Raw genomic sequence first — 24,245 nt, forward strand, 5'->3', positions numbered from 1 at the left:
CATTTTATATTTATTTTATTCGTCTGACAGTTACTTTTGTTTGATGTTCTTCAACATTCAAATAGGGGCTTTATACAAAAAAGCAAGAATTTGAGATGACTGAAAATATTTTTTCATGGCACTGTTCATGTCATGCCAGCCTTTTCCAAAACATTATACTCTGCTTGTATGTGTCTTGAGAATTTTAGTTCTGGACCTAATGTGAGTCACGGTGGAATAGTGGTTCACTTTCATGTGTGCATGGTTGTCCGTCTCGATTGGTGACTTGTCAAGTTAGCTTTTCAGCAGACAAGAGTTAGAAAATATTCAAAGGTATATTTTTCTGGAGATATTTTTCTGTTAACAAGCTCATAAACTGATATGAATGTGGCAGTTGTCTATACGTGTATCCTGTCTTTTTTTCCGAACAGTAAAAATGACATATTTGTCGAAATGGTTCCCTGTAAACGGCCCCATAAAAGCTGAAAGCTGATGTCTGCTGTCTGGCAAAGCTCTACCCCCTTGATGCCTTTATGACATTGTTTGTGTCAGTCAACCTTGAACCCATAGATTTTTTTTTTCTACCTAAGTGTTGGACACTTGCCTTCTTCAAAGTGATGTGAGCAAAGGCTCAATCTCAGGGAAGACACTGAGACAATGGCATCTATTTGAGTGTGTCTATGCACTCACGCAAGCGTGCTCGGTGTTATGTTGCTCACGGATATCAAGTAGAAGAGCCTGAATATATTGTCACCTCCTGCCTTGTTTGGCCAAAATTCAACATTCCTCCACCATTGATCCGTCGCTTCAATTAACGCTGAGGTTTGTCCCCAATCAATTCCTATCCCACCCCCTGTCCTCTGCTTCTCTATCTATCCAGCTATGCCTTTCTTCATTTTTCACATTATCCCCTCGTGTCCCTGGATGCTCGCCCCTCCTCACCATGCTCCTACCTCACACCCTAAGGTCTTGGGGTCAGTGCCTCCAAGGTGATTCATAAACAGCCGCTTGTGAAAAAAATCAATACTTTATCAACAAGCCACAAGAGGCTTTTGCACTTACCCTGTATGATCTTTGTGGTAAAGGCCTGCGAGCATCCATCTCCTCTTTTGGACAACTCTCTGAGCTTTCTTGCTAAGATAATCAGAGGCAAAAGAGAAGTGGGGGGCGCAGAGGAGGAGTGACGAGGAGGGGCTGGCAGAGGCAAGGAGGCAAAAGCAAAGTAGAAAGGATTGTGCAGGGTCTAGAGGCTCGCCGTTAGAAGAGGGATTTGCTGCTCCGTTGCTTTTAGCTTGATCTGCATCTGATTAAGAAGAGAGGGCAGAGTGTTGTCCTTCACCCCAGTGCTCGCCAGTCCCACCATTATGTACCCTGGCACTGAGATCCATCATCCACCTACCACCGGTCTTCCTGCCATAGCTTGGGGACTTATTAGACCAGTCTTGCACTGTTCAACACAAGCCCAATCTGCATATTGTGAGTCTGACAGCGCAACGATATGTACACTCGATTGTCCATGCATCCCAATGTCCAAAATGAAGTACGCATGAATATATGTACAGATGAAACGCATGAATATATGTACAGATGAATGAACCGCCACACATACGTTCACACACCTAAGAAAAAATAAATAGCATAATTTGGGGGGTGGGGGGGGGGACTTACTAAAGTGGTGGATGCACATTTCAAGATTAAATTATTAGTTGTTACAATCATTTGAAGGACCTTCTCACCAATAAATCTTCAGAGTCACCTATTGCCAGTGAGGTCGTTTCACCTCTTGTCCAGTAAGCTTTCATGCAACACGCCAAGATGTGAGTGAAAGTGGAAGAACCTGCCACGTACCAACATCAATCCTAAAGTTCTAGCCTCAATATCATCATGACCTTGGCTTGGAAGGACATCTATTTGCTGGCTGGCTGCACACATCTTTTTTGCAAATTGTATGGGCCAGGCTAATTTGTTTTTATGCACGTTTAGTCAAGAATGTGATGCCACGTTAGCTTTTGGGAGCGCCGCCAACGTAGCTTGAGGATCTGAGTGACATACAGAAACAGGGTGATTGAGGATGATTGTTCTGCTAGTTGTTTTGATATATGAAAAGAGAGAGCCATTCGATGCATCCTGGAATGGGTTCACGGACATATAGAAGTCGTTCTGGGACCACCTAAAGCCGAATATCATCATCCGTACACAGAAATAAGCAATGACCGCTCAAGCTCAAATGCGAAAAGCTGACAGCCGCTTGAGAAATCTTTGAATCATAAGCAGCACCATGACGCGCCTTAGACAAGAATTACTCAAAATTATTGAATGTTATAGACAACATATGTGCTTGAAATTGTTAAACCTGTATGGCCGTGTGTAGTACATTCTTCTTGACCCACCGGCAAAGCAATTTCAAGCCTTTGCTAAACTGAAACGTAAACACGATTCATCCAGGAAAATATTTGCAGTCCTCATTGTTGAATTGACCTCTGTGCTGCAGGCACCCACAAGCTGTTGTTGCATTATCGCTTCAGCTGCGAGCACAACAGCGAGGCTCAGCTTCAGATGTGCACTTCCCTACTTGTAAATAATAATAATTTTTTATTTTTTTTTAAAACATGATGACGCGAACACACATACACACGCACACACACACACATGCACTTCACCCCAAAGAGTGCCATAAGTTGATGATTGTAAGCTACCACGATGAACCATCCTTACAATATTAAATTATATTTTGCGGCATTCAAGTATTGGGACCGAGAGCAATATGTTTTTAAAGGGTACTAAATCCTCGGCGGTACCCGTGCTTAGTCCCCAAAGCCACCCACAAGTCCTCCCGACAATCTTCACATTACATGACAGGAATAGTCTCCCTGACCTGCACATATTCATCCAGCAGGGTGCCGGTTCATATATTCAATCATATGTGGTCCTTAACCCCAGATGTGTTCTTTTTCACACGCTCTGCACATACTCACTGGACAACGCAGAATGTTGAGGTGAAAAGGTCCCTGCACAGATACGGACCCCTGCTCCGTCTTTCGTTTTCACTCACGCACGCAAGCGCACACACGCAAATGCACACACTCACATTACTGTACTGTACTCGGAGGATCGTGTCTGCAAAGGTTACATTCCTAAGACGCAGTTCACATACTGTATGTCTTCATGATATATATGAGGGAGGTATGTTCACCGCTCAACATACTTCACATTGCAGCCGTATAGGAGACGAACAAGAATGGGCAGAGGGCAAAGAGTTTATTTGACAGTGTTTACTGGGGTTTATGTCTCTTAGTAGTCTTCCACTCTGTTTCCTCTTGTCACATACGACACTTCCTAAATTAGAAAAAGAAAACGTTTTGTTGCCAAATGCTACATTTATCTGTTGTGTATAATTTCTTTTCTGAAGATATGTAATGTATGAACTGTCGTAATAATAAAACCAAGAACGTAAAAGTCATTCATTTCAATGCATCAGTTCAATTAGATAGTAGTCATGAGAAGAATTTTGGTCGGTAAAAAGAGAAAATTGTATGTGCAGCATCAAGTCTGCTCCTCTCCCTTTTTATCGAAGGTGCATAATTGAATTTGTTCACTTTATGTATTCATTTCCCATTTGGCCAGGCCCCCGTGGGGAAATGAGGTTGACACAATATAACAAGCCCTCATCTACTGCTAACATAATGGCAGTCAATCAAATTGATTGAAGACCCAAACCTACATGCAGAAATAGCCCGCTGCCATAAAGCATGCTGCTTTAAGGGTCAACTTCAAACTCTCTATTTGAGCCATGATAACAAAAAACAAAAAATGCTGTCATTTTGTCAACCATCTTTGGCCTTTGGAAAGAATAGCAATGAGTTGCCTCCTAACAACAAAATAGTCCGTGGCCATATTTAGATAACTTTCTGTGCACTATTTGATGGCAGTCATGCGGACGTACATGCAGGGTATGGAAAATACTGCCAAGTTCTGCCACCCTATTTGCCTATCACATCTTAAAACTCACTAATTTAGCACCTTTCTCCATCCCTGCAATGTTAGTATTTGGAAACACAAAAAGCCTGCAGAAAATACATTAGGTCCATGTAAATGTGGCCACTGTGATCTCATAAACCTTGACAGCAAGTATGCAGTGTTTATGCATTATTTAAGGGTTCAAACAAAGGTAAGGTGCCTATGGGCAATGATATTTCAGTCCCACAACAGCACTTGTGACAACACACGAAACAAGTCAATTGCAAAAAATTGTCAAAGCACAAAGGCGACAAGAGTGGTTCTTAATATCGCTTTTTGGTTCGTTATGCCCCTCCAAAAAAATTTTTCCATGAAACTTGATGTGGCACACGTGAAAATGTGACATCGCCTGTCGAATCCATGACATAGCGTCATCCGCCATAAACCGGACTATAACCCACCAAACAATAAACAGCCTGTCAAATACGCATAATACAGCAATCATGTTTTCATGCTTCCAAGATTTTTTTGATCTGCATTTCAGACACAATGGAGCCGTTACAGTTGCCCCAGAATTAAAAAATAATAATAATTTCGGCTCCCAGGATATGACCATGCCTGAACCAGGAAGTGGGATGCAAACATAAATAAGAAAAAAAAAACCCAAATAGAACACAGACACAGCACTCCAAAATTTTTGTCTGACTTTGGTCAACATTTCAACCTTTGAAGAGGTGTGTGCTTAAAACCGCCACAACTACTTTCTTGCAACCTCATGGACAATATAATAAATAGGGCAGCATTTGACTGACTTGAATCAATTTGAATCCTCTTGCGCTTGTGATGTTTGAATATAATAGATGTGCTTTCATGCACAGGACTTTTGATAGCCACGAGCTAACCTCTCAGTCGCCCTTACCTACTCTTCGACCACATCAAGTAAAACGTTCAACCAACATTTGATTGAAAGTGGAATGAGGCAATGCAGGAGCATGTGATATGGCTTCGGGGATGGAGTGCAGTTTGGACACAATCTCACAGTCAGAGTGATATCAGTAATATCAAGTATGCTTGTATACCTTGAGGTTATTCTGTGGGATTAAAAATGGCATTATCTCCTTGCGCTGGGTTTCAGTTGATGTCAGTCAAAGCAAAGTCACGCATGCCATCCGGCAAAGGCTATCAACAACATCACATGGGCTGGTGCTCCTCATTCAAAAGGCCTCACACAAAAAATGCAATTTGCATAAATATTCACTGCATGATTCAGCGCCTAGATCAATATGTCTGATGAATTCACTACCATGGTACCTGCTGGAGGACGCTACGGAGCCAGAGAAGGGAACGATACTTGCCTTTGTAAACAGCAGGCGAATCATTGTAACTGCTGAGGCTGCTTGTGTGCAGATTTGCATACAAATGCGAGTCAAAAGCTGTTTTTGTTTTTATTTATTAGTTCAACTAGATTAGTCATATTATCATGCCAATATGGACCTGCATTTTTGTCCAATGCTCCCGTGTCTATGTTCCCTTGAACAACAAGTCTGTTTCATCCCCAAAAGTATCAAAGGTCATTACTGTACCCAAAATCTGCAGGGGAATACACCTGCGTCTATATTCTCAATTCCTTCAGCAAATGAACATGCCATCAGACCTTCAGTCTGCCCCTCCCTCTGTCATTTTCTACACCTCAACTTTCAGTCTCTTATTGAGTCATGCCAACCTCCTCTCCTTACTCAGAGCTCCACCTCTCCCCTTCCATCCATCACTCAGACAAGTGGGTGGGTCTTGGACAGACGACACGTTGACGATGAACATTGTCATCCCCTGTAATGTCTCGACAGCAGTGCTGTGCACACAGCTTTGGTGGGGCATGTGTGCAATCTCTCTCTCTCTCTCATATCTATCTATCTATCTATCTATCTATCTATCTATATATACTGTATATACTGTATATATCCATCCATCCATTTTCCGATCCTCACAAGGATATGGAGCCTATCCCAGCCATCTTCGGGCAGTAGGCGGGGTACACCCTGAACTGGTTGCCAGCCAATTGCTGGGTGCACGTAGACGAAGAACTATCCGCGCTCACACTCACACCGAGGGAGTGTGCCAGCCTGCCATGCATGTTTTTCGAATGTGGGAGGAAACCGGAGTGCCCGGAGAAAACCCACGCAGGCACGGGGAGAACATGCAAAATCCGCACAGGAAGGCTGGAGCTGGGATGGAACCTACAACCACACAATGTGTGAGGTCGACGCACTAACCACTGGACCACCGGGCTGCCTACAGTATATATACAGGTATATACTGTATATATATATATATATATATTTGGAGATGTGAAAGGCCCTAAACTGAAGACACCTCGAGAGGAAACAGTTCAAACAGTAAACTGCATTTATTGTTGGTTGATGTTCTCATCAATTTCAGTTGTAGTGTTAAAATTATTAACATTTTGGATAATAATCATCAAGAAGGAGTTGAATGACTTTATGCAGCTCAGAATACAGGAGAATGATGTCAAATTCACAAATTTTGTGAAAAACATGAATGTTAAAATAATATCTGGTAAATATTAAATGAGCCAGTTAACTAAAACTGTCGGATAATTGTAACTGATTTCAAAAGCAGGGTAAAGTGGTCAAAATTACAGAACTCACCGGTGTCATTTGAGTCTCAAAAACACACATTGTACATCGCAAATAGCGATGCAAACCCACTTATTTCAAGCCTTGAGGCCATACATGCATTTCGTATGTGTAGAGGCAGGGATGCAGGAGAGGATAGTGACTACCTCCAAATATAAATCCAATTTCTGTTCTATTGAAGGCTTTCAACCTGACAATAAAATGAAACACCACTGCTCTTTGCATCATACAGTGTCAGTGTCTCTGATGAGCATCTTGCAAAGTAAATTGAAGTTTATTGTTGGTTTTCAAACCCAGAGGACAGAGGCAAATGTATTTCTGTCGTGTGATATAAAGATAACCTACACTATACTTTACTGAACTGTGGTAAGTCTTTGTCTGGCGACAATGACATGTTTACTGGAGATTTTACAGCTGAAACGCATTGAACATAATACAGGACAACTCAGCCTGGGGGGCCTCAGTCTCCACATGAAAAGGGAATGCATCCTTACCCGCTTTGCCTGTAATAAAAGGGAGATGAAATAGGGGTTATATTTTAGGTTTTTGTGCACTGAACAAGACAAAATTAAATACACTCATGCTGGCAACTGAAAAGCAAAATACATACAGTATGTCACCATCATGCAGGTGGGTGCAAAATCGACAACAGAAGCAACAGGGTACTGCAGGATACAAACTCAAGATATAGTTCAAGGATTCTTTTTTCAGATCTCTGTCTTGAACTTCACTGAAAGTAGTTTTTACATTTTTTTTGTAGGGGGGGGGGTGATGGGGGGTCCTTTCCCTTGCAAATGAACCACTGCCAACCATCAGGCTTTTGTTAGTAATGAGAACTGTAATGTGGCAACTTGTTGAGTCTAAAAAAAGTGATCACAAACTGCTCAGTACAGACAAGCCCCAACAAAGACAGTGTCGTGGACCCCCGCATATTGTTGATTTTCAGCAATCGCAAATTCACCTATTGGTTGATTTGTGGTGGAATCCAAAGCCGTGGAAAACAAGCCCTGGACAGTGACTTAATTGTCTGTCTGTCTGTCTGTCTGTCTGTCTGTCTGTCTATCTATCTATCTATCTGTGCATGCAATGGTGGTCAGAATAATTTGTGATACAAAATAAATTAATTATTCATCGATTTACAGTAATTATGCTAGATTTGGTTTCATATGTATTTTATTAATGTAAGGCGTATGACCCACTGACATCTTTCTATTATTTTTTTTCATCTGTATGCCTTGGCCGAGATGAGTGGGCGAGTTGACAGCCACACAACAAATCATTTAGCCAAAAATTGTCAAAAACCCAGATAAAAAAGGCCAAAAACTAACCAATGCTGACTCAAGGCAATGCAGAGATTGTAGACCCTGGTGGATAACGTAGTGTCCATAAACCACGTGGATTCAACCAATGACAGAGCAGTGCACTGATTTAAAAAAAAAAAGTCATTGAGAGGGTTAGGGCATACATTAGGAGGTGCTGATGTGGAAAGGTGGTGAGCAGGTGTGGGCTTATTAAGTCCTTCAGCTTGCTGCCTACGCATTGGAGTCAACCCCAGGAACGTCTTTTGTGGCAATACGTATTTTAAGGTACCCGACCTCAGAAGGTGACGCTGCCAAGGCAGAGAAAGCGTCCTTTTTGGTGACCTTAAGCCTGTTGATGAATGCTAGTTTAAGGTGCAAATAGAAAGGTGTCGGTTAGTGCTGTTGCAGATTGCTTGGGAGAAGTCAAACTGGGCCTTCCATCATGAGTTATGGCCAGGGGAATGGCCAAACAGGTTTCTCAGCATGTTGGCGGCTGCCATACGTACCCCGCCCCGTCGACGAATAGGAATCGGCAGCCTGTTAAACCCAACCACCGCCGCCTGCGCCGGTATACAATTTCAAAATTGCTTCATGTTGGCCTCCATACAAACAAACCCCCACAAAACCACCCCCACTGATATTGTCGGTCCGAATATTGGTCCTGGTTTTGATGTACTCATCAATGTTTATGGTACACACCCTCGGCCAACATTAGGAAACCTCTGACAGCTCTGTCAAAAAATCCTCTGCCCCTGTCCTGACTGAGGCGATGCTGGCTTATGCAGAGCTCACGTTTTCCCTCGGGCGGCTTTTTGGGCTGGGAGGATGGCTCAACCATGGATGAATGAGAACTTTTTGGACAGCAGTGAAGTGACCCGCATGTTCTTTGGTCATCTTTACATCTCTCTTCTTGTCCTCTCTTATTTTGCTCCATTTCCCCCCACAGGGCATCGCTCTGCCTCACTCTCAACCCTTTTGCTGCTACACTAATGACAACCAGCCTGCACCATTAGTGTTGCTACGATGACAGCAGACAGATGTTTGGTGCCACTTTTACAAAGAAGAAAAACAGCACAGGAAGGCAAGTCCACTCATGCAAATGCATCTACTAATACAACACATGAACAACTAAGTGACAGTTGCATCGTTCTGTGTGTGTCTGTGCGAATCTCCTTCTGATATGCAAAGCACCTCCGGCATAATACTGTATATATATCACAAGAACAGACATACACCTATAGTATGGTTTTCCGGTGCTCATATCAGAGGGAGAGCAGCTTTGTAGTCCTACCTGGTGTCAAAGGATCATCCACACCACAGATGACAAACAGGCATAATCAACTCTCCAGAGACCCATCCTCCTGCGTCCACACTTATTACAGCAGGACTAATACAAACATCAAACAATCAAGGGCCACTGGCCTCTACAGACACACATATTTTCTGCAAAACACACACACATACACACATGTATACAGTTTTATTCACATAATTGCACACACTGCCAACACTCATTGTCATCACATCAACAGACACTGTGTGTCATATCAAAGGAATTTTACCTCTAACCCTCTGTGGCACACAGATCCTAATAATTAACTAAACTCCAAACTAGAAAGTGATATACAGTACATAGCCATGATTGTCTGAGCCGGGCTGTCATTCTGTCAGAGTGGATTTGCATGTGTGTGATGTAGTTAATACTATTTCCCATGTCTGGTCCACCACACCGCACCATAATAACACAGCATGCATATGAAACTGTGGCAGACCTGGAGCTGATTTATCATCTTACCCTGGCTGGAGGCTCGGTCTGGCCTGTTTGAAGTGACACCAGAGTGTCAGTGTGACCAAATAGATGCACAGAGATACAGATATAGGTGTTTATGCATGTATCTGCGGGGGTGTGCCTGTGTATGTGTGTGTGTGCGCACGTGTGTGCATGTGTGTGTGTGTGTGCGCGCGTGTGTGCGCGTGCGCACTTATGTGTCTGGGGGCTCACCCGAATGATGCATGTCGTCTAGACAACATTTGTGCCCAGCGTCCGAAAGGGGTGATTGTCTTATGCAAATGAGGCCACGCTAGTTGTGACATTCTGTCCGGCATGTGGGTCATGTGATGAGAGGGAACAACGCAGAGTGGTGACGGTTTGCTATTCTTTTTTTTTTTTTTTTTTTTTTTTAATCTTAGTGACCATTATTCATCACATCCTCTTTGGGCAGTGAAAGGTGCAAGAAGAAGAAAACATAAAGTGGTCCGATACAATACAAATACACGCCATCGATATTTTAGCAGTGTGAATTGGAGATTCTCTCTCTCTCTCTCTCCTGAAAAAGAGAAACCAAAAACAATATTGTTAATGTCTCCACATACAGGGAAATGTCAACACATTCTAAATGAATTTAAATGTTGACGTTGCAATAGATAAAACATCTTTAAGTGGTCATAATATATTTTAATTCAGTCACCATAGGGTAATACATCTATTCCGCAATAACACGATGTAACAATCAACAGTCATATCCTGAGTGATGACAGAAATGGCACAGGCAGGAGCCAAAGTTTATTTAAGACTGCACTTCCCCCCCCCCCCCCCCAAACATACAATATTTGCTTCAGCTACAAGCTCGCAACCATAAGGAAGAATAGCAAACCATAACAGACAATCCATTATTTTACAGCCTTCAAAAATTGCTTTGTGAAGAAGTACAGGTACTTTGAAAATTAATTATTATTCGCATCATTCCAATATTTAACACAAATACAGTACAGCTCTTTTTATTTTCTTTTTACAGATTTTTGTACAATAAACTGCTCTCAAATTACACTGAGACTCCCAATAGTAATAATAATAATAATAAAAATAATAATAATAATCCATCCATTTTCCAATCCGCTTTATCCTCACAAGGGTTGCGGGGGGTGCTGGAGCCTATCCCAGGCGGGGTACACCCTGAACCGGTTGCCAGCCAATCGCAGGGCACAGAGAGATGAACAACCATCCACGCTCACACTTACACCTAAGGACAATTTAAAGTGTTCAATCAGCCTGCCAGGAATGTTTTTGAAATGCGGGAGGAAACCGCAGTACCCGGAGAAAACCCACACAGGCATGCGGAGAACATGCAAACTCCACACAGGAAGTCCTGAGCCGGGTTCGAACCCACAATCTCTCCACTGGGAGGTCGACGAGCTAACCACGGGGCCGGCCATTAATAATAATAATAATAATAATACCAATAATAATAATAACCATAATCATAATCATTTTCTTGTAAATAAAAATTCAAGTTTTTTAAAAAATGTATATTTATATATTTTTTATATTACCATTAGCAAGAAAATCTGTGCAGTATGCTCATTACCTAAATTGTATAAACACAATATCTCGTGTTAAATTGCCCTGCTATACAGATTGTTAAAATAAGAGTAAGTCGTCTGCACAAACTGTTAGTATTTAATCATTTCCAGAATTTCACAGTGCATAGTGGTTGGGAGGTGCGTCAAAGGTTCTGCACAGACAAGTGACAAGTGAAAGAAAAATCTGAGGAGGCAACCTCTCTGGTCATCTGACATTGTGGCTATTAACTCAGTACTACAGCAAGGATGTTAAATATGTCATCTTCTTTGACAGCGTCCCTTTATAAATGTACACACAGGTAAGACGACGGCTTGTAGATGGCCAGCCGACCTTTTCATATAACTCACAGAAATGCTTGAAGCTGTCTTGTGCAATAAATTGAGGGGCGATCAATTACATCCAGTGGTTTAAGAGCAATGGTGGCTGCACTCCAGCGTTCAGGATATGACTGAAATATTGACATTATTCTAAAATACAGTATGCTGGACATTTTTCAAATGAACAGTATTCAATATAGGGGTAGGTGCAATTGTGTGTTAGGAACTAAATGCAGTTAGTTCATTATGAAAATCTGAGGAGGCAACCTCTCTGGTTCATTATGAACTAACTGCATTTGCCAGACCTATTATGTCTTAGATTATTGTGAGTAAAGACTGTGAGATGAGGACTATCATCTTGTCAGAGAGGCAACGACTATATATTGTAGCCTAAATTTTGCAGTGCAATGCGACTGTGCTTTCAATGGGCCTGTCGCAATTCATCTAACCTCCACATCATTTAGACGTCAACATTCGGCCCCTGGAGGGAAGAACAAGTGCAAGTAACAATATAGACAAAAAATATGGGAGACAACGTTGAAAGAGGTAGGCATTGGATATGAAATGTTTTGAACTCAATTATTATACAGATGAGCATTCAGGACCTTCTAACAAGCATGTTAGCCATCATTTGATAACCTGCGCCAGTTGCTAGCCACTAAATCCTAACTCCAGAGGTGAGTGTGTCTGTAAATTTTGCCGGTCCATCATTCGTCATCCTCAGTCCATCATCTTTTCAGCCAAACTAAAACTGTAATCACCAGTCCATCATCAATCAGTTATCATTATTTTAACCGCAGTTTCGTTATCATTAGGACCGTCAGACCTTCTTTTTTTTTTCAGTAAAAACACACACACACACACATAGGGTGGGGATGTGAGACAATGCCATTGCGGTCTGTGGGACGAGTGTTACAGTTCAACTGATTAACTGCCAGACGTGGCCATTAGTGCAATGTGAGTTCAGTAATTTTGCGTTTACTGTCTGTAGATTCATCACAAGCTACATAAAAATTGTTCAACTGCATAACTGTTCAATTCATCAATAAACATGTGAAACAAATCGGCTCGTTGACAACTCCCGGCTGGCGGCAAGATTGCTGTTTGTTTCACGTGTTTATTGAAGAATTGAACAGTTATGCAGTCGATGTATCTTGTGACAAAGCTGCAGACAGGAAACCCAAAATTACTGGACTGACCTTGCCCTCAGGGCCACAGCTGGAATCGGGAGGCAGTTAATCTGGAAGCCAGTTACACCTTAACACCGGCAGGACCTAAAAAAGGAACGCAGGCTTGAAAAAAGTGAACTACGATTTAGTGAGCAGCCAACACAAACAAACACAGGTCACCAGATAGACAAACAAGATTCAAACTTTTTCATTTTCTCCCGGGGAATGAGGCGGCCCTCCTCTGCTCTGCTTGAGGCTCCGTATATTCACCCCAGCGACCAAACACATGTGGGATGTGTTTCTGTCAGTCTTCAGAGAGACGGGAGTCCGTCAGTGACGGACTGATGGGTCTGCCAGTGCTGAAAAATGCAGACTGTGTTTTCTTTTAAGGCTGTATCCCATTGAGGGGCCAATGTTATCGAGTGTTGTCAAAGGTAAAAAATACAAGTTCACTTCAGGGTTCGTTCTAGGTCACAAACGTTTGCCTCCCGCTGTTCACCAACAGTTTTAATTCATTTCATGCCAAAACGTGGCAATACGTTTGCATAAACACAGTCATTAAGGGTGTTTTTTTATTTTAAAAAAATATTAATAAAGAGCTTTGCGCAACTCCTCAGTCAGTATAGAGGATGTAGGACTTATTTCAGTACAATAAATCAGCATGAGATAGCAGGCATGGCTTTGATCAAATCTTGGTCGCACAATGAGTGGGCGTGGAGTGTGGTACGATGATAACGTGAATAAATACCGGCAGCTAATTCTACAACAGAGCTTTTTCAAATCAAAAAAAGATGACCAAGTCCTATCGTCATCCTTGATGAACACAAGCACACACGCACGGAGGCATACAAACACACGCACACGAGCAAACACACCCAATGTTCAACTGCTGTTTACTAAAAATGATAAAAGGTATAAATGTATTTTCCTGATGAAAGAAGAGGGTTTAAGCTTTCTTTTGGTAGGTTGCATGCCTATGTAGCTAGAAACCTCAATTTTTTTTGCCAAAATGGTCAAAAATGGCTGGCACCGGCACTCCCATTTTGAGAAAAACGGCTGGCATTGAATGAGGTCATGTTTTTCCTGTCACAATAAAATTTCATATTTCAAATTCCCTTCCGACAAGAAAAGTACAGGCGAACGTTCGCAAAATTGAACGACGACAAGGCAAAATCCGCTACTTTCGCAAATACTCCCAAATGTTCGCCCCTCAGTGGGATGTGTCAACATCGTCCTCATAAATCAAAAAAACAGCTACGAAATTCTTGAAGAAAAACTTTGGGAAGGCCATTTTGTGCTATACATGGCTGCTGTGTCGCTTTCTTGGATACTTTTGGTGTCAATTTAGAACGTGAAGTTGTCGAGCCCTATCTCCAACCTCATCAGACAAATTTGAGATGAAATAGAGCAGAGATTGTGAGCAAGATCTTTTTATCCAACATCAATGACATCTGACCTGAAATTATTAAACTTCACGAACATTACATCTTCTCAATGGAGCCTTTGTATTGTCCTCCATGTCTACATCCTGTATGAGTACTGTAACGGCCAAATGTTCCAACATATTTGTTATTTTGCATGTTTACCGTTTGGATTTTGTGAATGGTGTCGTGGTACATTTGCCATACTTTGGTGCTTGGGAACTCTAAAAGTGGGAACTGGGCAAAATGGGACAGCTGTGTGTGCTCTGTGATGGACTTCCGACCAGGGGCCGGGCCTTTGTCTGCCTCTCGCCTGAAGTCAGCTACAATAGGCTCCAGATCCTCGCAACCTTGAACAGGATAAGCACCGGAGAGAATGAATGGATGGAAAGATGCATATTTTGACACATGTTCCCTCAAAGTTGATTTCTCTCCCATCCGTGACAAGGTGTGAGCAGCATTCTGGAAGATAATGACAAGGTCATGTTCCAAACGGTGGGATATACAGTAGCTCCTTTGCATCCCATCACACTGCCCTAACCTTTCCAATGAAATGCGGCAGGCATTTTCTCTTAGCTCCCAGTCAAATGCCTTCTTTAATTATGGAAAGCCACAAAGGGCTGCGGGGGAGAAGGAAAACACTGTAAGGGTGAGAGTATACGGGGGGTGCGGTATGGTGTGGGGCTGTATGGAGTTGACAACCCAGGGCTGAATAGTGAAAATGGATTTCAAAACAGATGACCTGCATGCTGATCTCATGATCTGTGCCTTCCAGTCTTTCCTAAATGCAACCTTTTCATTCCGCATCTCTCTCTCATCATTTGGCTTCTTTCTTCTTTCTTGAATTGACCCCCGCCTTCAAACAACACACACACAGCACACACGCACGTCCACCCGCACACACTGATACGCGTTATAGCCAGGGGTATTATCATAGAAGATGTCCAGAGGTCTACGTTGGCCTTTCACCCTGGTCTCTGGGATAGAATGGGGCCCTGCTCAGTGCCTGAACATAAAAAGCGACGGGGCAAGCAGTATTGTTGGCGGAGGCTGCTGACTGACAGGTCATTTTTCACCCATTGTTTTGTTTTTTTCTTTTAATTTTAAACAGCAATTTTAGCTCGTAAAGTAATGCCTTGGCAACCATGAAAAAAGTAGCTTCAATGCTCTTGTTATTGTTAAGTGATGATCCATGTGCAAAAGTAGCCAAGTTTGTTCGCCAGGGTGCTTCATCATTTTTTTTTTTTTACATGAACAGTACTTAATTCATTACAATCTTGTCCTCTGATGGGAATGATTATCATTTTAGAAATTGTAGTTAAACAAATATTAAAACAGATGTGACAAAGTCATTGAGGAGTACAGAAAGTAACCTAAGCACCCACGGCAGTTTCTTTTCTCTGAATTTATGTTTACAACCAGAGAGATTCTGACATGATTCAGTCACTCAGTAGCTGTGGATTCCCATTTGCTGTTTGTATCTGGCTCTGCATGAAAGAAGAGGAACGAGACACGCTCCAAGTTTTAAATTGAATTTCATGCTGGATTATTGGCAGTCCTCAGAAATGCATGTGAACCTCCCCCAGTGACGCACTCATCTTCACACTCCAGAGGCGTTATGTGGATGTGTGTCTCTCCTTCAATTAGTACACACCTAGTAGCACACAGCGTTGCCATGTAAGTGGATGTAATTGCCTTGTTAGTTTGTGTTTGTCTGCCTACTCCACATTTTAAGGCAGGGAATGGTTCAACTCCTTACTTTCACCTGAAGGATTGTTTATTAGTGCCCTTCACTCAACTCAATAACAACAATCAATTAAATTAAGGAAAGTACCTCAGTAAGATAAAAAGGCTGCATAGAATACATACATCCGCACAAGCGTGCGCACACACACGCACGCACACACACACACACACACACACACACACACACACACACACACACACACATCTACAAACACTTCTTGTGTGCTCTGTCTTCCAGGGACGCCTTCCTTACTACAGTTCCTGGCCAGGTCTAATGGGGTCCAGGCAGCCTTGGGTCTTTCTGTCCTTTGCCATGTCTCCTCTTTAGCACTGACCCATGCTAGAGGAGCAGGGACTGGGGCCTGGGGGATGAGGTAGAAGTACGTGTGTTGGTTTGTGTATGTGTCTGCATATGAGGAAGAGGATGGGGGGGCTGGCCTCTGCTAGCGGCAATGGGTGAGCAGAGGGCAAGAGTGTGGGGGTTGAATAAAAGCCATGCAAGCCTCTCCTTTCCTCCCCTCACTCGTGATCTGGCCTGAATGACATGGATGAATAACAGAGATGTGCTCTCCTACAGACCGCCCTTGTGCTTTATATTTATATATATATGGTCAGGCAAAATGATCTGACACATTTGTAGGTTAAATAAAAGGCAAATAAAGTAAAGAAACAAAATAAGTTTTTTTTTCTTTCGAAAAGTACATTTAATGCCATTTTTTCATATAATACCATTTTGCTTTGTTTCTTTATAATGCCATTGTTTTTCGTTTCTTTTTCAGTTGCTACCATGAATTGGACTGGTGAGCATCACGCTTTCATTGTGGTAACATTTATCAAAATGAATGAATCTGTAACTGTAACACAACGAGCGTTCCGTTTGCACTTCGATCTTGGTAGACATGATCGCGTACCAGCTTGAAACACGATCTTGTTATGGGTTAGCAACTTCAGAACTACTGGATCTGCATTGAAATGAAAATCAACCGGCCGACCTCGGACCGCCAGAACTCCACTTAATTTTAAAACATAATGAAACAGAATGGTATTATATGTACTTTTCGAAAATAAAAATACATTTTTGTTTCTTTACTTAATTTGTCTTTTATTTAACTTACAAATGTGTCAAATCATTTTGCCTGACCCTGTGAGTGAGTGTGTGTGTGTGTGTGTGTGTGTGTGTGTGTGTGTGTGTGTGTGTCTGTGTGTCTGTGCATATATATATATATATATACTGTATATATATACTGTATATATACTTGCCAATTACAGCAGTGTGTTAAGATGTCACACTGCTACATTAATTGGCAAGTGTATTTCAATTTCTTCGGGAGGATATGCTGAATCCATTGGTTATAATGTAAAGGAATCTGTTTTGTCACTGTCTTTGAATGAGACACCTTTAGCCCCCAATGAACGGTGCGTGTGTGTGTGTGGGTGAGGAGGGGGGGTTATAGAAGTGTATTTCTGTTTGTGTTTGTGCTTTATTTGTCCAGGGCACATGCTTGTTTTCTACACTCCAGGTTCTGCTTCCACGAGAAGAAACAAGCAGCTGTGAACACCCTCCACCGAGGCTGAACAGAAGACGGCCAAACAAACAGAAATATGTCGGTGAGGTTCTGTCAATCTGTGTCGGAGAAATCAGGGCTGGCTCACTGTATGAGACGGATCCACCCCTAAAATGAAATCATTTCACATGGCAAATAAATTGCTGTAAAACTACGCCTTATAATCTTAATACTTGGGGAATCGTGACAAAAGCTCGCCACATTTACATGTTATCAAGAAGTGTTTTAATTGGCGAGAAAAAAATGTTAAGAATAATATTTAAAGAAAGAAAAACTCATGGTAACTGACACAGCTCGCAACTGACAAAAGTAATAATAAAAAAAATGTAGTGAAAATCAACCACTGAATGTAAATCCGAGCTCATCAGAATGGTCCTATGTTTTGTTCTTGGCCATTCTTGGGTATGTGTAGCAAGGTGTTTTGGATCATTATGTTGTTGGAGGACCCGGGATCTGCTGTTCTTTCCATGTTAACTATTGTTAATATCAAATATTAGGACATATATCTCCTTTTCACATGTAATGTTATTTTTTAGGATATTTTTTGATTTGTCAATTGAAATTAGATCATTGACCATAGATTTGTTGTTTTTGTTTTTCTTTAAAGTGTACCAACAATCCAGTTCATGTCATGTGTCACAAGATGATGTAAGCTTTGTATGCATTTAATTATATCTAATTAACCTGTCTTTGCATATGAATCATTCAGTATGCACAAATGTGTTTATAAGTGTTTGGGTTCTAAAGGGTGGTGAGGGAATTTGCAGCAGGGGAAAATAAACAATGTGCTTTCCTTGTCAAAGCCAAAAAAAAACCCAAGGCTGTGGAATATAGTCCAGGACACAGTTCAGCACAGTATGAAATGCAGTCAAGTTTCGCTGGGGCATGGCTGGAGCATGTGCTGTTGTGTGGCGTGTGCATGGGTTTACATGTGTGTGTTTTTTTTCTCAACAACATTGATGAGATTGATTGCTTCAAGATATTCCAATGTTTCTGCAGTGTGAGAAATTCAAATTCAAATAAGCGATTGTTGGTCAGAATGATGACAACAGAGTACATTGACAAAATGTGAAAATGTAAAAGAGAAATTATCTGCAACTTCAGTGGGGTGCATGATAGCATTTACTCAGGGAGCACTGAAGATAAAACAGTGTTTCATCAGCAATGTCAGATGATGGCTACTTTGTCCACTTGGACACTGAGTTTTCGCGGCATATTATACAATGCAAGCACTGCTCGTCGAAAACAAACATTTTCACCGAAGCTTACGCCCAAGTTACTGATAGTAACTGGCAGGGGTTGCTGAGGTCCCAGCATCTCAGAAAGCTCCACTTCAAGCTTCATGCTTTGGCTATCATATGAAATTAGTAGATACCGGACTGATATGTTACATACTACAGCAAAAAGTGACTGTGATGAATTTCAATTCATTTTTTATTATATTTGCAATGCCGTAATTTAAAATGGCTTTTTTAGATTCTGTTTAACTGCACGCTAATGGGTGTTATCACCTTACTGTGTGGTCTGGTGATTAATGGCACAATAAAGAAAGACATTTCCGACAACTGCACTGACATGTGCTGCAATAACGTTGCTATGCAAATGTGCAGCAATCAATCTTGGCAGAGAAGTGGTTAAGTTTCAAAGGGAGGTGGAACAAAAAGCCAGCCATATTGGCAGCATGGCGTGCCAAGTGGTAGTCATGGCCCCTGCCCAGCCCTCCTATTACGAGGCTGGCAGTAAGTTGGCCTGCCCGCTTGGGAAAACAGGGCACTGACACCAGGAACATATGCAGCAACACCTGACTACTGGGCTTTGGCATTGGACCTTCTGTCACATAGATCTAACCTAACAATGTTGGATAAAAACAAACAAAAAACCCCCCCACATATTTATTAAGATATAAAACTGACTTGACAACCTTTACACTCATGCTTTTCCATCAACGTGGACTATACTTGACTGTATATACAGACTAAATAGCATTTTGACTACACCGCAATGAGACCAGTAACGGCATGCACACTGACTTGAGAGAGCAAAGCCACTGGGGATTCATTTCCTAAATCAGTGAGAGGATATGCCAGGCTTGGCTTGTGCGCCAGTCGCCCGCGGTGCACCACACGCCACCATGCTGTGCCAGCAAACAACACTGATGCCCTCCATTTGCAGTGTCACATATATCAAATGCATGCTGCCATCACTTAGCTCGCGCTCGTCTCAGCCCGGCCTGCCTGCCTGGCATATAAGTATGCATGTTCACCATCTGCCGTCATCCACTGCAATGTGCTTCAACTGGTGTAGTGTACGACTGACCGCATGAGAGTGACTATGATTGATTGTATGAATTCAAATAGGGATTAAGTTTAACCGTACATCTCAATAATTTGATATCTCTTGCAACTATTTAAATTTTTAAGTGACAGCAATAAGTGCTGGAAGATGGACAGATGGAGTGATGATCGTCATAAATGTACTTATTAAAAAAAAAAACAAATCATTTGGCACAACTTCACAAAACAAGGATTGTACATTATTTAATATTTTTTCCTCTCCTGTTATCTATCAAGTATGATTTTAACCATATCTTATGTGGGCACAATTTTCAATTGTATAGCGCAGTTTGTGTTATGTTACCCTTCAAGTAGAAGCAAAAATAAAAATAAAAAATGTAACCACATATCGACAATCTGAGACAAAGACAATGATAAATGATACTCAAAACTGTTTTTATTTTTTTAGCGGGGGTCGGCGGGTATATGGATATATACAATGTGGGTGTACCCAAGCCTGTGCCAGAAAATACGAATGAGTAGAAATTCAAATGAAAGAAAGTCTAAGAAGAAAAGGAATGAGGCAAACGAAGCTGATAATGACAAGACCCGTAATGTCTGCCGATTCTCTGAAGTTTTAAATCTTGTTCATGGTCATGTTTTGAGCCACGTATGACTCTACAGGTGTCACTACTCTCAAAATGTGTTCTCCAGCCTCTTCACCAGTACCCCCCCCCCCTTAGCCCATTGCTAACCCCTGATCCCAGACACCCTTGGATGTACGGGTAACAGGAATCCTGTTAATAAAGTCCAAGGTCACTTAAAGACTCACCTTGTTCTGTCATGTCAGCTACCAAAAATAAAAGATAACCCTCGCTTTTTTATGGTGGACCACTCAAATGAATGGGCGCATTTAATTGTAAGCCGACCATTTTTCTCACTTCCACTCATAGCCTCCTCATGTTCCATCTCTTTGCACAGCTCTTCTTATTTCTAACTCCTAAAAGGTGCTTGTGTGCTGGTTTAAAAGGTCTTAATGTGCTTGCATTCAGGGAGGCAGACCAAGGAGAGCTGTTTTAACCCTGTTTATGGCCTCGCATCCATTTGGCCAGGAGTCCTTCACTCCGCGTACCTCCCCCCTCTTCATATTTCTTGCCATTTTTCCACCTCCTTTACTCTCTCTTGCTCACTCTCTCTTCCACCCACATCCCAATTCTTTTGTGACAGGATGTGAATGCACTTTGCTAGTTGATAATTACACTCTCCTTCCATGCTCTCCTCTCTCTGACAGCGAGATCCACAGGCAGTCCTTATTCAGCCCGTAATTTGCCTGTCCTCCCATTCATTGAGAAGGTACAAATTATCCCGCACACAGGCACGGGCTATTCTGCCTCTTTGCCAGCGTGATGACGGCTACACCGAGAAGAAAATAACCAAGAAAATGCATCTGCATCAAAGTGTAATCTAAAGCAAGAGAGATCGGTGTTTCATTCAGAAACAACAGCAAATGCAGAAACGTTTTAATGTAGTCCCAATATCTATGTAGGCGCAGTCAATTATTAGGTGATGATGGCCCAGCTATTTCTGTGACACTGCTTTCATACAGTCAAGAATATTTTTGACATTAGTCCGAAGAAAAAGGAAGGAAATTAAAGTCAGAATCTCGTGAATTAGGCCCTTCGCTGGCTTTTAAGTGCACAGGAACACATCCTCTTCATTCTCACCTCATCAACACCCATTGCTGAACACCAATTTTGTTTAGGGCTCATCCAAAATAGGCTGAGTGACAAACCCCAAATGACAGGATTCCACGACAAATTACTTAGGGCGTTCTGCTGGTGAGCACATGTGACTGCAGCCATTTATACAGCCTTCATGAGTGGATAGCTTCGTCCGGAGTTATGGCTGTGGATGAATCACGAGCTGTATATCAGCCTGTGTTTGGAGTCTTTTGACAGCGTTGGTTTATTTCAGCATATCTGTGTGAATTTAATTAGAAGGTCTGTGCTAAGCGGCACTGTCCCTTTTGGTAATTTATTTGTGAGACGCGTTGACTTCAGGGACCTCATTGGCTGGAATCAGAGTTCAAGCAGCTGGTGGCAATTACAGAGCCAACACAACCACTGGACAGAGACTGACTGGTCGGGAAGTCAACAGGAAATGCTTCTTCCAAAGACCATGTTTTGTCTCGTAAGTACAGAACAAAGAAAATGTTTTAAGTGCCAAAAGCATATGGCCGTAAAGGGGCAAAGTATCGTAATCGTACACAGCAAGCAAGGCCTGATGATCAGGGAGGAGCACAGAGGCGCCCATTGTTCCCATACATCGCTCATTAGGCGCAGCTTCTCGAGATTAAAGAGATGGATATGAGCGCTGGAGTCAAGGCCCGGGGGTTAGTACTGGCGGTGAAAATCGACACTCTGCCACGGTAGAGAAGATCCATCTCCTGAGTCCCTGACCCCACAGCGGGCTCCAGCCTTTGATTCCACTCCTTTTTTCATTGCCGCATCAAGAACAAACGTCGTCTCATCTCTTTGCATATTAACTGACTCCACCCTCCTCATTTAATAATAAATTTGTCTCATTATCCCCGATCCTCGCCACTCTCTTCTATAACCGTTGTTACTTTTCTCTCTGCGAGAGGTCGATAATTGATGGATCGCATTGAAGGATGGAGATGCTGTACGTATATCTGCCAAAAGCACTACGCATTGATATTCACCCCCAGGCAAAGAAAGAGAAAGAGAGGGAGACAGTGGGAAAGAGAGAGGTGACCCTGTTGGCTGAGTGGCAGTGGCCATCATGCATAGCATCTCTAAAATGGAGAAGAGGGGGTGGCGGGTGGTGGTGGTGTAGGGAGGGTGAATGTCACTTTCAAGTGTCTCCTAGGCACTCTCCCTTAATGAGAGATGGGTTCTGCTCCACAGACAGCCAAGGAGACCAAGGAGGGTCCCTCCCCGCCTCCTCCACATTCCTCCCCGCCACCCCTCAGATCTCCAATCCTCCAAGGAGATGACAGCTCGGAGCACTGCGTGCCTGCATCCCCCCCACCTGCACAACCTCATTTCCCCGTCATATCAACAACAACAACAACAACAGCCACAACAAAGGTAGTATTAGTGTTTATCAGTATTGTCCCTCTCTACGGGATGCTCACGTCACTCTCATGAAGGCTTTGTCATATCGTTATAAAACTGGTTCAAATATCGCACGTGTACTATTTTGCTGGTTTCTTGAGGGAAACAGATTCATGTTAGTTAGATAGCCCAGCTCGTGATTCATTCATTCCAGCAGAAAGCAAAGGTGAGGGGAGCGATCTCGCAGGACGTCTTGCAGCCCCCATCTGTCAGACACACCCGGACCACGGATTTACATCTACCACAAGGATTTATGGGAAACCTGCCACAGAACGAGTTGGAACGGCAAGAACCGCGGGGCGAGAGATAGAGCGGTGAAATTATTCAAAGCAGGGATTATTTTGGGAAGGCCATTACACATGCACACCTGATCAGGGGGTGTCACCCATGACTCCCCCACATCTACCATGATGGAGAGGGGTCTCATCTGTGTCACACTTTTATTTTACCTGGTTTACATAGAAGAGAATTCTCTTCGGCACCAGGAGCGCCTATATGGCTAAATTAGGCCCCCGGACAGGCAAGGAGATGGGAGAGGGGGGCAGATGAGACACTTATACATACACAGGTGATTGCGTTGAGGGATACTGGTCAAATTCACTATCAATCTTCAACCAACATGACCACTGTGTATTTGCTGCTTTGAGTGGAGTTGTTACCTTTCTTACACAAAGAGTATGTTTTTATTTTTATTTTATTGTACTAAAAATGCTTCACCATTTTTATTAAACCGGCATGAATTGCAATATCAATATCAATACAGGTGTAGTGGGAGAGTATCTGAAGATGTACACTTTCCAAATCAGATCCTGCAGGGGGTCTTCACTCACTCGTGGTTCAGTTCAATGCAATTTTTTTATTTGTTGAAGGGATATCTTTAAAAGAAATTTAGTACATTTGCTGTATTTGTATTACTTTTTCCTTTTTTGAGAAAGATTCTATGCCTCAAAGAAATCATTTTCTTTCTCAATAGAGGCATATTCAATGTGATAAATGTATAGCTGATTAAATCTAGACCAGTGGTTCTTAACCTTGTAAGAGGTACCGAACCCAACCAGTTCATATGCACATTCACCGAAGCCATCGTTTCTTTTTTTTTATGTATTAAAAACAGAAATAACAAACCTTCACGATGTACAGTATGTATCCGGGTTTTTTTGTGTACAAAATGAACCAGTCAGTGATGGCCAAGTGGGCGTGTAAAAACTAATTGACATGTTGAGTCGGGTGTGTCTTAACCGCCATGGTAGAGGCTCCGTCAAACCCCCGAGACGATTCACCGAACCCGTAGGGTTCGATCAAACCCAGGTTAAGAACCACTGCTCTAGACAATGAAAATGTCATCTAATATACACTTTCTTACTA

The sequence above is a fragment of the Hippocampus guttulatus genome, chromosome 9 (genome assembly GCF_054856545.1).
Source record: "Hippocampus guttulatus isolate MCC_2025c chromosome 9, RoL_Hgut_1.0, whole genome shotgun sequence".
NCBI classification, from domain to species: domain Eukaryota; kingdom Metazoa; phylum Chordata; class Actinopteri; order Syngnathiformes; family Syngnathidae; genus Hippocampus; species Hippocampus guttulatus.